Source organism: Mytilus edulis, chromosome 12, assembly GCF_963676685.1.
Source record: "Mytilus edulis chromosome 12, xbMytEdul2.2, whole genome shotgun sequence".
In the NCBI taxonomy this organism is placed as follows: Eukaryota; Metazoa; Mollusca; class Bivalvia; order Mytilida; family Mytilidae; genus Mytilus; species Mytilus edulis.
Window position 1 is genome coordinate 32,144,669 of NC_092355.1, and position 16,439 is coordinate 32,161,107.

Consider the following 16,439-nt stretch of genomic DNA (forward strand, 5'->3'; position numbering starts at 1 on the left):
TTGAAATACACATCTCTCCATTATATTATTCAATTACAGAGGAATTTCTTTAATCAACTGTATATCCAAATTATTTAGTAGTATCTTAAATCAAAGAATGATTAAAACTATGGAAAAAAATTTAACTAATGCCCAGTTTGGATTTAGAGTTAATCATAGAACTGCAGACAGTGTATTTATCCTTAAAACTTTGATTAATAAATATATTCATAAAAATAAAAGAAAACTTTATGTCTGTTTTGTAGATCTTAAAAAGGCTTTTGATTCCCTTTGGAGAATTGGAATGCTTTATAAATTAGCTAAAATGGGTGTAGGGAAACATATGTTTGAAATAATAAAACAACAGTTTATTCATACTGAAGCATCTATAAAATATAATGATAAACATTCTAGATTCTTTCCCATTGACCGAGGAGTGAAACAAGGGGACAGTATTAGTCCCACGCTCTTCAATTTATTTATTAATGATATAGTTGAAAATTTTGACCATAAAGGTTCAAAACCCTTGAGAATATTAAATTCTGATATAGGAAGTCTTTTGTTTGCCGATGACCTTATAATTTTATCCGAAAGTAAAGAAGGTCTTCAAAATAGCTTAAATAACTTATCAAATTACTGTGAAAAATGGCAGTTATGTCTAAATACTAAAAAAACAAAAACAATGATCATTGAACAAAGAACTACAAAACTGGAACCATACATTGTAAGGTTCAATAATGAAAAAAATTGATAACGTTACTGAGTATAAATTTCTGGGCACTCTGATAAAAAATAATGGAAATCTAAATGCAAGTTTAACAGATTTAGCCAAAAAAGCTAGGAAAGCTCTGTTTTCATTAAAAACACATGCAGCCTTTTTGGGAAATTTTCCTGTTAATGTATCCTGTAATCTTTTTGATTCTCTTATAAAACCAATTTTAACATATAATGCTGAAATATCATACATGGATACATATCAATCTTATTATAGAGCAAAAGGCAGATTAAAATCCCAAAACAAAGATATAGATAATTTCCAATATTTGGATAAGACTCCCTTCGAAAAGGTTCATGTTAATTTCTGTAAATATATTTTAGGTACTAAAAAAACATCTGCTAATTTAGGTGTTAAAGCTGAACTTGGTAGACAACCAATAGAAAAATATATAAAAACACAAGCAATTCTTTATTGGGCTAGATTAAATACTGAAAACATAAACCCATTGCTAAAAGAAAGTTATACATTAAGTAAACACCTTGATTCACAAGGAGTTTATACTTGGTCCACTTTTATAAAAGATTCAACACAAGAAATGAATATTGATATACAAAAAGTAATGTCCTGTCAAAATATGGAACAAGTTAACAAACTAAAGACTTGGATTAAGAATATTACAAGTAAATTTTATTCAGAACTACTGGAAAATAAAATTAATAGTTTGAACGAAAATAACAAACTTTTTCTTTACAAAAATATTAAAGTCAAACAAGACCAAGAATTTTATCTAAAATATCACAATTTTGAAACTAGACGTTTATTTACAAAAATTAGAATTAGTGACCATAATTTGCTCATTGAGAAGGGCAGATATCTAAAAATACCTCGAGACAATAGAACATGTCCAACTTGTAAAACCTTAGAAGATGAAAATCACTTTCTCCTCCACTGTCAAATTAATAATGTTTTACGTATAAAACTTTTTAATGACATGGCAATAGATAATCCTATGTTTTCAAATCTATCTGATACTGAAAAACTAGTAGTCCTACTAAATCCTTCTAATATAAACCAAGGGAAAAAAACAGGTTCCTTTATAAAACAGTCTTTAGAGCTGAGGACAGGGGACTCTTAGTTACTTTTACTTGTATATATATAGATATGTGTGTGTTTAACTCAGTTATTTTATTGTTGCTGTTACTTTTGTTTATGTCACAAGTATAATGTTACTTATATGACAAATAAAGATTATTATTATAATTCGTAACTTGGAGGACCATTTTAATAGGAATAATTCTGAAATAGGCTTACTTTGACCGCCTGCAAAATATGTCAAAGTCTGCACTAAACTATGTGCAGGTCTTTCGTGCATTCAAACGTTAAATAAATGATGATTAATCTTGGTTGAAACCTTAGGAGTTGCATGATTACAAACAACTGATAACGTGTTGTCCATGTCCGTCATGCCACGCGGCCTTAAAACTATTCTTTAAATATTTTCTTACGGTCAAATGTCTTCAGGTTTACCACAATTGGATCTTCAGATATGAAATGAAATTATCATTCTTTAAAGGGGTCCCATCAAAAGCGATGTAGAACACGTACAATAAATGTAACTTGATTTCATATTTTTTTCAGGTATATCACCGTCCAGACAAGAAAACTTCGTTGGCAAGCTGGACTGGGACCCTTTATTCTCAAATTGTTTATTCTCATGATAATTATGTATATATAGAATTTACGTCAGATGGCAGTACATCATCCATGGGATTTCAAATTATAGTTAGCCCTGAATAGATGATATCAATGAGAAAAACTTTTTAACATCTCAACAGACTCCCTTACAACTGTCATAAAATGCATGGCTATAGACCTCCAGAATTGTGCTTCTAACTTAATTTGAAGCGAAACGAAAAGTCTTTAAAAACGTTTTTGAATCTTATCAGAGATTAGAAGATATGATATAAAAATGAACACACATATATCGTTACATATGTAAAGTTTTGGTTTAGTCGTTTTTTCAGACACATAATGTTTTGTCCAACGTATATGGATATATAACTATATAGACAATAATAGTGCATGGACTTGACATAGTAAAGATATAAGGATGAGGCTTAGAAACGAGGAAATTCGAGGCTCTGCCGTTACGGGCCGAATCCTTATAACGTTGATATGTCAAGTCAATGCACTATTATTGTCTTATATTACAATTAAAAAAAACATTTCAATTGCTGTTTAAATGTGCTTATGTTATTATCTTATTCAAATATTATGAAACTGTCCCTTTTATAAAAAAAAGACCTCATATCATGCAGGCGGAGAAATATACAACACGATGAAATGTTCATTACTTGTTGAAACCTACAATCGATGATGAACGAATTTGTTTGCGAATGAACTACAATATCAACAATAAGCATTAAACATAATGATTTATAGTTTGCAAACCAAAAATATTAACAAGTGAAATATGTTTTCCTTCTAAAAATTGCAAAAGAAATAATTTTGAGTCGTTGTTTACATTTGAAACAGGAATAGGTTGAATAGGTTGTATGAATAATAAATTATAATTTCGGCAATTTATGTTTAGATATTCATGAGGAAAAGCGATATCAGGTCAGTGACTGTATATGAAATAGAAATATATGGTCAGCGCATTTTGACTGCTCAAATTGAACGAGTGCAGTATAAACATTTATACTGCAACTAGCTATCAACGTATACATTTAAGTTGCAGTATAAAACAATATTAGGTTAATGTATGAAGAATATACACTTTTTGGTATTCGGCTTTTAACTTTGGAAGGGCAAGGTTCCTCATGTTCATACAATTTTTTTTCTGACATTAATCTATATAGCTAATATTGTATATATGTATGAATAATAATCAAATAATAATCAATGTATGGTGAACGCAAATCATACATGATGGTTAAACTTGTTATACGTGCAGTACCCCCTGAGTCTGTTTGACTTGTGTCCAACTAATCACATAATCACAAACATTTTTTTTTAAACAAGATAATCAAAAATTCAGTCCTAAATTATCAAATAATCAAATAATCATAAAAATTCGGTCTGTTAATCAAATAATAATAATTATAAAAACGGCCCCGTAATCACATAATCAAAAATTCCATGTGAAGGCTTACATGTATGTACTTTGATAATGTACAAGAGATAGGAAAACATGCTAAATCATGATGATACTCAATTTTGAAAAAAAAGTGTAGCTATAGAGAATAATGGTATTTTCATTTTTAATACCGACTTTATTCGCAAGAATATCCAGCGAGCCCGCTAGTGCGATTTGATATTCGAGCTGATAAATTCAGTATAAAAAATAAAATGCAATTATCTATCGGCAATAAAAATATGAATTCAAATGAAATAGTTGATAATAGAAAATAAAAGGATATGGAGTAAATGTACATGGGACTGAATCGCATACAGTACATAACAAAAATATAAAAATTACCAATGGACAGGGCTTGTATTCCTGTTCTTAAACCTATTTGTGCGCGTGTAAACGTCGTGATAGTTTTTCGGTTATATGACTGAAGTCGCGTGCACTTCATTGATAAATTGACGCGGATGGATATGGACACATGACATTGCTGCTCTGATACACAAAGCCATTGCCTATTTTTTTTGAAAACCAAGTCCTGTCCATGATCTTCAAAATATTAGGCAGTAAGATCAAAGAAAATATGTACAAATTACAGAAACAGTCAAAAACTAAAATATATCGTCTTATAAAATAAACTCAAAATTTATAGTAACTGATTTTTTGTACGCCAGACACATGTTTCATCTACATAAGACTCATCAGTGACTCTCAAATACAAAAAGTAATTTAGGGCTAATAAATTAAGAAGTTAAAGAGCATTGCGACCTTACATAAGTACAACACACCAAGGGATGCAGTAAAGCAAGGACGAAAAACAATTCTCCAAAACACGACCCAAAAACAAGAGACTGGTCAATTCGAACCCAGGCAAATACCATGAATGAAATGAAGTGCTCTGCATGGAAAAGTGAGTAGTTTCTGCACGACCAGTGACACTGTCTGTGCTACTTAGTGCAAGTGAAAGGTTATGTTAAAATGTTGCGTTCGGTTATACGAAAATGTTGCATTCGGTTATGTGACAATCGAACAAGAGAGGATGGGATTGTGACTAAGACAAGTGGAACATATTAGTGGTTATCTGTTAAGCTATGGCCACACCTTACCGGATAGCATGAACGGACGACTAACGGATGAAACAAAAGTCTTCCGTTGATAAAATTGTTATCTGTTGGGTGTCCGTTGAATTACTGACCAAATGCCGGGGTAAAACGGACTCGCAACGTCCGTTCAAAGTTTTGAACATGCTCTAAATATTTCACCAGACAGAACGGACAATGACAGATAAAACGGAGGCTGAATGGGCATTAGACGGAAATGAACGGACATCTAACGGATAAGAACGGACGTCTAACGGACATGAACGGACTGTTCGCGCTTTCCGTTAAGGTGTGACCGGGTCTTACATACATTTAAATCAACAGTTAAACCAACAAATGATCTAGACTCTTGATATTAAAAAAATAGAATACTTTTAGAGTTTGACCCTGTATGTGAAACACATATATGGATAAGGGAAATAAGCATTTATTTACCTCATTGTATTTTATTTAAAACGCATACATTGTACTTGAAAATTAAATGATTTCGAAATATAGGGGAGATTGGCATAAATCTGTTTGTATTCAATATAAAACGAACAAAGTAGCAACATACTTACTTAATTTTAGACTTAACGATTATTTACTTTTGATTGCAACTTATAATGTACGAGAGACAACTCGAATTTAAATTGTCAAACTGAATCATATATTCGGAACAGGCAATTAATTAATATATATAATATAACATGTATAAATAATCAATCGAAAAAGCAATTTTTGTAAAACATACGTAATGCATTTTAATGAAAGATGGATGCTCTTTGAATTTGATACTAATGTGTATACAGCTTACAAAAACTCAAAAACTCAAAAAAAAAAATACGTGTAACAATTAATGTCTGTGATGAGGAGTAGAAACACTCTCAAAATTATCTTCCTCAAGTAGAATCATATTCAAAACAGTGTAGCTGTGGCCATTGATTGACAACCTTAAATTATCCCATTGATTGGGGCAGATTTTGTGAACGTTTGTCTGTAACGACAACTGCTCACTACTTACTTATCATAGAATTTAAACTGTGGGGTCACCAAAGGTTCTTTACGCCTTTAATATTAAAAAAGTTCGAAAAATTAATCAGGAATAACTTTATCTTTTGATTTATATTATTGATATAAATCAAAACATCGTGTTATTCCTGATTAGTTTTTCTAATTTCTTTATTTAGGTGTTGAGAACCTTTTGTGACCCCACAGTTTAAGTGCCTTTAACAAGTACATTGTGAGTAGCGGTTGTTACAGACAAACGGTCACATAATCTGCCCCAGTCAATGGGATAATTTAAGGTTGTCAATCAATGGCCACAGCTACACTGTTTTGAATATGATTCTATTCACCTATTTTACTGTGTAGGGTGAATCACAATCGGAACTACTCGGCCTTTCTGGTTGCACGAAGAAATGAATAAGTTATTGTATGGCATAGCGAGAATGACCGAATAGTTACGATTGAGATGAATCAAGTACGCAGCCACGTCCAGTAAATATGGAGAAGTTAAATCCGTTGCCTTGTGTAAAGAGACTGTCACGCTCGCTGCACGTTTAGAACCCTTGTAACAACCGTATGAGGGGTCTGTAGGTGGCCCGTTGCAATGTTTAACTTATTTCCCTAATAATATACCCATGGCAGTAAAAATTTCTCCGTCGGTCTCTATTACCAATTATATTTGTAGTTAATTTGTTCTTGTCCTGAAAATACATGCACTATTTGCCACTGGATGTTGACCATACAACAATCAATCATCAGCCATTTATTGAAACTTTTTATATATTTTACTTTACTTTATTATAGTCGTTTAATCTTTTAAAAATAAATTTGTGTATCTACAATATCCTTTTTTTTTTAATTCAGTCTATGCTTTCTATTCGTACAAACTTCATCAAAGTTGGGAATATATTTTATTAAAAAATGAGAAAAAATGGATTGCAATGCTTTATTAGAAACATAATGGTATTTATGACATTGTCTAACGGAGATTTATCTACAAAATGATGTGTACGCAATAGTGTTTACAGTATAACAAAATAAACAAAGAACTAGACCATGAGCGCATGCATGATACACCCGTCGCTTTTTCAGGGAATAAAGATTCATATCTCCATAATGTCATATCAGAAATCTATATATATATATATATAAAAAATAAAGGGAGGTTATTGTCCATTCGTTTTTGATGCTTTTTGTTATTTGATTTTACCATGTGATTATAGACTTTAAGAATTGAATTTCCTCTGAGTTCAGTATTTTTGTGATTTTGCTTTTTAATAGATACAAATAAAGTCACGAAAGTTTCATAAAAACTGACCAAAGTAGTTCATTTTGTAGTTATGAGTTTTTGTCCGAAAATTTGAATATATCGCTTTTTTAGGAATAAACTCGGAAACGGAAAATTTAAAATTTACAAAAATTGAAAGGGAGCTTCTGATAATAGAGAAAAACAATTCACCAAAATTTCGCGAGAACTGTTCAAAGCATTTTTTTAGTTATTGTTCGAAAACTGAAAAATCCTCCTTTTTAATAAATAAAACTCCAAAAGTCCGAAACGTTAAATAAAAAAATAAAAATAAAATATAAAGGGCTCACTGTTATATTCCTATTTTGGGTGTTCTGGTTATCGGGACTGCCTCACACAATTTATCTATTATATCGGAAAAGGTAGAACATGTTTTACCTATTCACATGACGTTGAGTTTTCGTCTGCCAATGTAATGCAATGGTCCTCATGTAATGAAAATTTATTTGAAGAACAGTTTACTCGTCTCTCCTTACTTGTGCTTACCATAGTCCCCCAGCCAAGTACACGATATGGTGGAGGATTTTAAAACATGATAAAGTAGTTTACAGACATTGTTACGGTTCCATGAAATATTGAGGAGAAATCCGTTTGGTGTATAAATTGGTGAGGACTGCCTCGCCACTTCTAGTTTTGAATATCAAGTTAGAGAAATATACTAGACTGCCTCGCCGTAATTCTTGGATCATTATTTGTATAAAACAGTGTGAATATCAATTTACCATACATAAAGGTAGGATAACATAGTATTGGTGAAGGTTGTCTCGCCAAACAGGCAGATGTGAAATGAATATAAGTTTTACAGTCCCTTTAAACAGTAATTTTGATGACGATTCTTCCGTTTTGAATGATAGTTTTATTGAGGAAAACGAATTTCCAGACCTTGATCAATCCGAGTCCTCTATATATTATTTTATCTATGTCCTTTAAATTTATAAAGTGGATATTCTCATTTATCAAAAAATCAAAATAAACTTTTCTATTATTATGGTTTCTATTTCAATATAAAAAGAAATGAATTTCATCTTCAATTCGTTTATAACGAAAAGATTAAAGTGTTCGGAACAGCGAAATTAAAAGCTATCATTCATGACTAGGAGCAAATTATTAATATTTACATTCTCCTAACAGTTTCACATCTGCTAATGTTGGGGACTGAATATTTAAGGACTCATAAAGTGTTGTTAGACTTCAGTGATTTTTCTTATGGTGTAAAGAACATACATGTCCAGACTTCAAAGAAAATTGTTATTGAGCCAAACACTGAGCTTTTAACATATGTACCAGGTTACCCCCGTATAAGCGTGAAATATTACGGGAACAATTGGACGATTTACTACGACAAGGTATCATTACACCCGTTGGTGAATCAGAGAATTTGCTTATCACCAGCCCGGTCGTTTTAGAAACAAGGCGCAGTGCAAATGCCGATAAAAAGGAATCTCAAAATTTTAGGTTTTGCTGCAATTTTCGTCTTTTGAACGCTCAAACAGAGAATTTTAAGTACGTGATTCCAAATTTGCAAGAAATAACTGAATCTCTGTCCTATTTGGTACCAAATTTTATAACATCAATTGATCTCTCCAGTGGATTTTTCCAAATGGAAATATCACCGATTCAACCTGTTACACGGCATTTAACACGTGTTTCGGCACATACAAATTTCAAAGATTACCGATGGGCCTAAAAACTGCCCCAAATACTTTTCAGCTATTAATGGACATGGTGCTCCATGGTTTGAAATTTAGGACATGCCTGTGTTACTTGGATGACGTCCTGCTCTGCTCGGATACATTTGAGAAACACTTAAACGACTTGAACGAGATTTTCGAAAGATTTCGACCAGCAGAGTTAAAGTTATAAGCAAACATGACAAACTATAGACTTCAAACACATAGAAAGAAGATACAATGACGGAAATAACACAGTCATCGTAAAAGACTACATAACATTTTTAAGAGAGAATAACATGAACACCATCCTGCTCCAAACGTAATACCCAGCATGTCGCTCATCGACAGAACAAATTTTTGACGTCATCATTGAGGAAAATGTGATCATAAGATTATTTTTCAACTGTCGTCATACAACATGTACAAAGATGTAATACTGTAATTCCCCTATTTAAGCCAATCTCATTCATTGCTTAGATTGTTTCATTCAAATTGGGTCTAATAAGGTAAATTATCATCTCCGTTAATGACAAATCAGTTGTATGTGATAGTTATGTTCGCCTGGGACGTTAGTCTCCGTTTTGACCTGATTATAAGATAGTTCCTTGAAAAAGTGGATCAAAGATATAAGTCCATCCAAAACTAATTATTTTTTTCATTGATAATGCTTGATGATTCAATACTTTGTTTGTACTTTCATTTTTCACTTTAAATTTTACATATGTACTTCTGCTACATAAATATGGGCTGTTTAAAAAAAAAAAAATGAAATGCACATATATCGGGTACTAGAATTATTAAGTCATGCTAAATTACTGAAATCTTCACAATTTTAGCATTTGAGTTAAATTTTAGACGTCATCATTGGTAATGGAAGTGGCCGCATTCGTGGTCATTATTGATATTTAAATGTAAGTTGCATTTGATGATAATACATAACATATATAAAGGTTGAGGATAACCACGTATGCGGCCACTTTCATTTTTGTCAAAAACCATCTGAAACATATGAACATTTTATGGCGTATTTGATAGATTTGTTATATTTAAGTTTCAATATGAGCATCTGAAAGGACTAAATCAGTTTAAATACTTCACACAAACTAATTGAATCGAACTAAGGTGTTTAAAAAGTAATGAAGTCAGTGGTTGATTAAATAATTTTATTATGTAATTACAAAGTCAAGAAAGATTCTAAAGTTCAAATGTTCGAATGATCACAGACGGTCTTTAAGTTGAATTGTTCGAATGTTCAATAACTCGTCACACGGACACGTGATGGTATAGTGGTATAACTGTTCTGTCCTGATGTAGTACACTCGGATATTTAGCGCATGATTTCCAGCCTACCCACGAGGGGGGAACCTTGGCGGAATCTCATGTTGGAATCTCTTGTGCCGTCCATCCCCGGTTCGAGTCCAAAGCTGGATCTAATATAGTTCAAAAGGGTCATCAATCAGCTTTCAACAATGGCCATACATGTCAACAGTTTATAAAGTAGTCTAGCTATTAAATAATACATGTACTAAGTTGGTTAGTTGTCAATGTTATTAACATCTTCACAATTATATAAAGTTAGCAGAATGCATGTACGATAAAGATCTGGCTGCAGGGTATATGTTATATATTATTCGTGCACATTGTTTTATAGGATAAATGTAGTTGTTTCAGTAACTTTATATTTGAATACACCTTGTTAAATATTGTTCAGTAACACATTCACTTGATTGTGTTACATATTATGCCTTTCCTCCCAAATAAAAAAAAAACGAAAGTTCGGTAAAATACGATAGTCCTTCTTCCTGTATGCTATTATAAATTCTGTAGTTCATTGTTAAGCTTTAGGTAACCATCACCACATATATAGTTCATAAAATTTGGCAAGTCCAACATCTGGATACATAGATATCATAAAACCCGTCACCATCATAATATATGTTCATCAACTGCTGGAAAGGGAGCCATTCTTTGTACACGTGTCGGTTGTCATCTGCTAGTAAATCTGGTCATCAACGATGAAAGGTTTACAATATAGTCCCATAACGAAGTCGTTGACGCATCTAGCTCTCGGTACATCCATCTAAAGAGATTGTTAACATCGGTCTTCAGTTAAGTTTCGTCCTCGATCAATGTCGCAGAGGAAGACATCTCCCCGGGAGCATCTGTTCCAACCAATTGCGTTGCCACCATTTTGTAACATTTGCTCGTGTCATTAAAACCAGAACTCACAACTTTTTTTTGGCTAACCAAGATATATTTTGAATGAATTAACAATACAAAAATATGCCTATTCCAATGAAGATCGCACCTAACCCCAATAATAAACTTATCCCAATATGGAAAAACTTAAATTCAATTTCTAGGTAGAATCAATACGTTCTCTTAAATATTGCACTATCTGGTTTTAACAAAAAAACTGTCGTCTACAACTTCTACAATTTCAAGAATCTTACATAATAAAAACAAAGGTTCGTTTATCAACACAAAACATAAGAAATATATATATAAGTTTACAATTAAAAAATAATTTGATCATTTTATATAACCCCTACACCTACATGATACTTATTCAATATATTCCAAAAACTATGTGTTACTTTGTTACTAATTTTAATACTTTTACTTCCCTAACCTTAGGTTTTTTATTACTTAATCTTAAATCGAAATATGGACCACAGATTTATGTTGAGATTTTATTTATTCCAATTCGTTTAAAACCTAACTTACATCTCAAAAACTAAAACAATTTTAAGTTTTTCCTAAGCTTATATATGAACCAAAGGCATTGTCAGACTCATTGTTTTTGATTACTCCTAAATTAATTATTTCCTTATTCTTTTTTTAATTTCTGATAATAATACTCATTAGTGTTTTGTGAAGAAAAAAAATCAATTTTACTTTAATGCTAGTTTTCCTTTAATATCAATTATTTATTTCACTTAAATTTTGTCATAAAGTTCGTATGTCTCTCTTTTTTTAAATATCAATCTACTACAACAATACTAGTGTGTAAATCCCTTAGGGCAAAACATATCAATGTTTTTCTTTAATGTGCTATTTTCTGCAGATACTTCTCTTCATCTATTAACATTTAATTAATGTAAATTAGGCGTAATCTCACACCAAAAACAACTGGCATCATTTAATTACTAACATCACTTATGTTAATCATCCGAAGAAGAGGCTGAAATCGAAAAATATAGACTATTTGTTTTCTCTAAACAAATGTGCGTACACACTAACCAACGGCGCGCCCATAATCATCAATTGCTATAACACGTAAACATATGTATCCTCAATGTACCCTTAACTTCATCTACCACAGGTTCTAATTCGATCTTCATTTACACCGGTGCTTAAGTAGTTTTACATATGATATATATGTTCTTGAATAATTGAATGTATCTTCAAAAAAGCAACGCATAATATGACCAAAAACAATAAAAACGAAAAAATGATATCAAATCAGACATTTAAGGTTTTTTTATTTTACACATTTACTTTAAACGTAAAACTAGTTTCTTCAAACTTTTAAAAAAAGTTTTATTTTTTAAGAATCTTATAATATGATATATCCTATCTATTGAAAATTATCAGCATATAAAATTACACTAAAAAATAACGTTCTATTCTGATAAAAAAATGTGTATTCATATTTTTGTTAATTGACCTATAATACCTCCAAATACCTTATAAAAAATCGTATCAATCACATCTCGTGAACAAACCTCTGATTTTCAGCCTTTTGACAATACGACCTTACTCCCTTTTAAATTGAAAACTTTACTTAATATGTGAACCGTCCCTTGAAAAGCCATTTCTACTTATTGTACTGACAGAGAAATATCTTGATCATTTTGTTGATAGTCCATTAAGAAAAATAAAAGTAACTTAGTTCCTACCTTTTATATTCCTTTGCGTTATTTTAGCAAATTCAAGTCAATCCTGGTCACGGCACCAATTTGACATGAAATGAAGTCAGTGGTTGATTAAATGATTTTATTATGTAATTACAAAGTCAAGAAAGATTCTAAAGATCAAATGTTCGAATGTTCACAGACGGTCTTTAAGTTGAATTGTTCGAATGTTCAATAACTCGTCACACGGACACGTGATCGTAAAGTGGTATGACTGTTCAGTCCTAATGGAATACACTTGGATATTAAGCGCATGAGTTCCAGGCTACCCACGAGGGGGGGGGGGGGCTTGGCGGAATCTCCTGTTGGAATCTCTTGTGTTGTCTTTCCCCCGTTCGAATCCAAAGATGGATCTTATATAGTTCAAAAGGGTCATCAATCAGCTTTCAACAATGGCCATAAATGTCAACAGTTTATAAAGCAATCTAGCTATTAAATAATACGTGTACTAAGTTGGTCAGTTGACAATGTTATTAACATCTTCACAATTATATAAAGTTAGCAGAATACATGTACGATAAAGATCTGGCTGCAGGGTATATGTTATATATTATTCGTGCACATTGTTATTCAGTGTCTATAGGATAAATTTATGTACAAAAAACGAAAAACAAATACAAAACACATCAACAAACAACAATGCTTCTTTGATATAATCAGTTTTCAAAAAGAAAACATAACTATATATAATAATATGATTTCATTACAATTATATATATTATTATATGTCTATTCAGTGCTTATTTATATCAATTAAAAGTAATTATAATAATATTCATTTGTTTTCCTACCAATCTCAACACAAATGAAGAAATTTTGATGAGGTACAGCAAGTATTAAAAGTTTATTTAATGTATCGTTACTTTTCATGATTTTTCATGTAAAAAATAGACAGATATTGACAAGGAAAAAGTCATTTTCACACATTTAGACTCCAAAATAAAAGTAAATTACTTTTTGGATCTTAATTTTCTATAATGAAAAACAATATACATAATTGGTTTTTTTTTTCGAAGCTCTGGATTTATTACCTTATTAAACCCATAAAGTATATCAATAAATGTTTTTTTTTCTCATTAACTTAAATATTTAACTGTAAACTGCAATTGAGCCTGAACATAACATCTTAGTATGAAAGGTTAATAAACTGTTACATCAATTAAGACTAATAACGACCGTTACGTTACGTCTTATGATTGTTTTACTGCATTTGTTTGAATATATAAAAAAACAAACTGTGTACAAATAGTTCACATAATAATATTCGATCATTGCTAGTTAAACTTATCTTAGAGGGTGTTGATGGGGATTTACAGAATAGAGAACATCGACAGGAACAGAAAAAAATAGTGAAAATGGACCCCCCCCCCAAAAAAAAAAGAAGAATAAAGAATAACGAGGTGCTAAAATATAAAGAAATGGGATTAATGATAACAAAGTATATAAAATGGAGAAAATGACCTACAGGTTAAAGAATTCAGAAATAAATCACCCTTTCCACCAACCCAGAACTAAATGAACTGATGTCATGAATATATTTTCGACCATTGCATGCGTAATAATCTTGATCAACAAATGCATGCCCAACTACTTTAGTAAAATCACAAAAATACTGACCTCCAAGGAAAATACAAAACGGAAAATCCCTGATCAAATGGCAAATTCAAAAGCTTAAACACATCAAACGAATTGAAAACAACTGTCGTATTTCTGACTTGGTACAGGAATTTTCTTATGTAGAAAATGGTGGATTTAACCTGGTTTAAAAGCTCGATGAACCTCTCACCTGTATGACAGTCGCTTCAAATTCCATTATATTAACAACGATGTGTAAATCAAACAAAGAGACACAAAAGGTAAAAATATGTGTGGTATATTTACATCGATAAAACTAAAACTACAGAAGTATAGCAGTTTCCTAGAAGTGAAAAAAGGCTAAGAACAGTTAAACGTAAGTTTTATATGACCTCAAGTTTAAGAGGAAACCCCACAACTATAGGTTCAATCTAGTTAATGCATTGGTTCTTTTAACGTAAATAAAAAAAAATCATCGCCAAGTTCAAAGTTTCAACTTATAATATTTTTAAGTGTTTGATATATTCTCTGGAATTTAAAAAAAAAAAAAACAAACGAAAAAACATGTGAATAATTGATTAAACATTTGTTATTGAGGTTGTTGTTTAATAGGGTGTGACTGTATAATAACATTTATAATGCCAATCAATTAGTTGTCAATTCAATATTTATCAAATCTGGTTCTTTTACCATCAGAAGCAAATTTTATACTAACTAAGTACATATCTAATCATTTGGGAACAAATTAGAACAATTTCAAGTTTTCGATGAAAGTATCTATGTTTATCTCTCAGCGTCAGGTTTCGAGAAAGATGGATCTATATTTATCTCTCTGTTGGTTTTACATGGTGTCCAACGTAATATCTGAAAGATTAAATATTACAGGTGGTTCTTTTCAGACAGACAAATACATGGATTTTAGTCCTCTGATAATTTTTGACAAAGTCGGACCAAAACAGTGTATTAAATATTGCATGCTTTATAATGGTTGCAATGCTGTTAATTTTAACAGAAACGACTTGTATTGTGAACTGCTAAATCTCATAAATGTTAATTCTCAACTTTTAGACATAACAGGAATATATTTCACAGAGATTACCGAATGGACACAGGTAAAGCAATATTGAATAGTGTGTATGCCTTATGGTGTTAATATTATTTTTTTTTTTTCGAGTAACAGTTCAAAATCTTGAGAGCTTTGAAATTCCCTTTGTATTTGTTTCAATATCATGGGCAAAATACTACACTTGTCACACTCAGGAAATATGAATATTATTGAGTCTATACTTGAACTCTGTAACAAATTTCAACAATTGTCAAAGCATCAACAATTTTTTCAGCGTAACAAGTTGCCGTAGAGTATCACGATACAAATTGCAAATTTAAATGTTGCTTTTTTTTTCTTTTTTTTTTAAATTGCATCGAAGAACAAACCACACTAGACCAATAAGGGGTAGTCAACTATTTGACTAAAATATATATTAAGCTCGTTAAATTTGTCATAAAATTTTGACAACATATTTACTATGACCTATGATTAAAAATATAAATATAAACTATACAAATTAAAGGAGTAATTTCATTTGGTATATAGCAGTTTCACCAACACTGATTTGGATTGTGTGAGAAGTATATTCCCATTTATTAATAAATTAATAATGGTTTAATACAGTCGGCACTCCTATCCTGCCTTTTTTCAAATTTCATCCTAGCCCCCCCCCCCCTCTAGAATTAAATGGTAGCTCCCTAAGTTATACTACTGTTCTAACTTCAAATTACACATAAAAAGCCGTACACTGTGAATATGAATAAGAAGGTAAGGGCTATGTTTTTTTTAGTAGTTAATTTGGCCGCATGCACTTTTTTAAAGAAGCCTTTATTAGCTGCTCTAGTTATTTCAAACTGTTTCCTTGATCTCATTTGAACATGTCACCCAGAATGAGAAATTATCTAAATAACAGACACAGCTTTCTTCGTGTCATGTTCAGACTTATACCTCGAATTTGACATAAGTGGTCACCTCAGTACCATATTCTATGAAAAACAAGACAGCA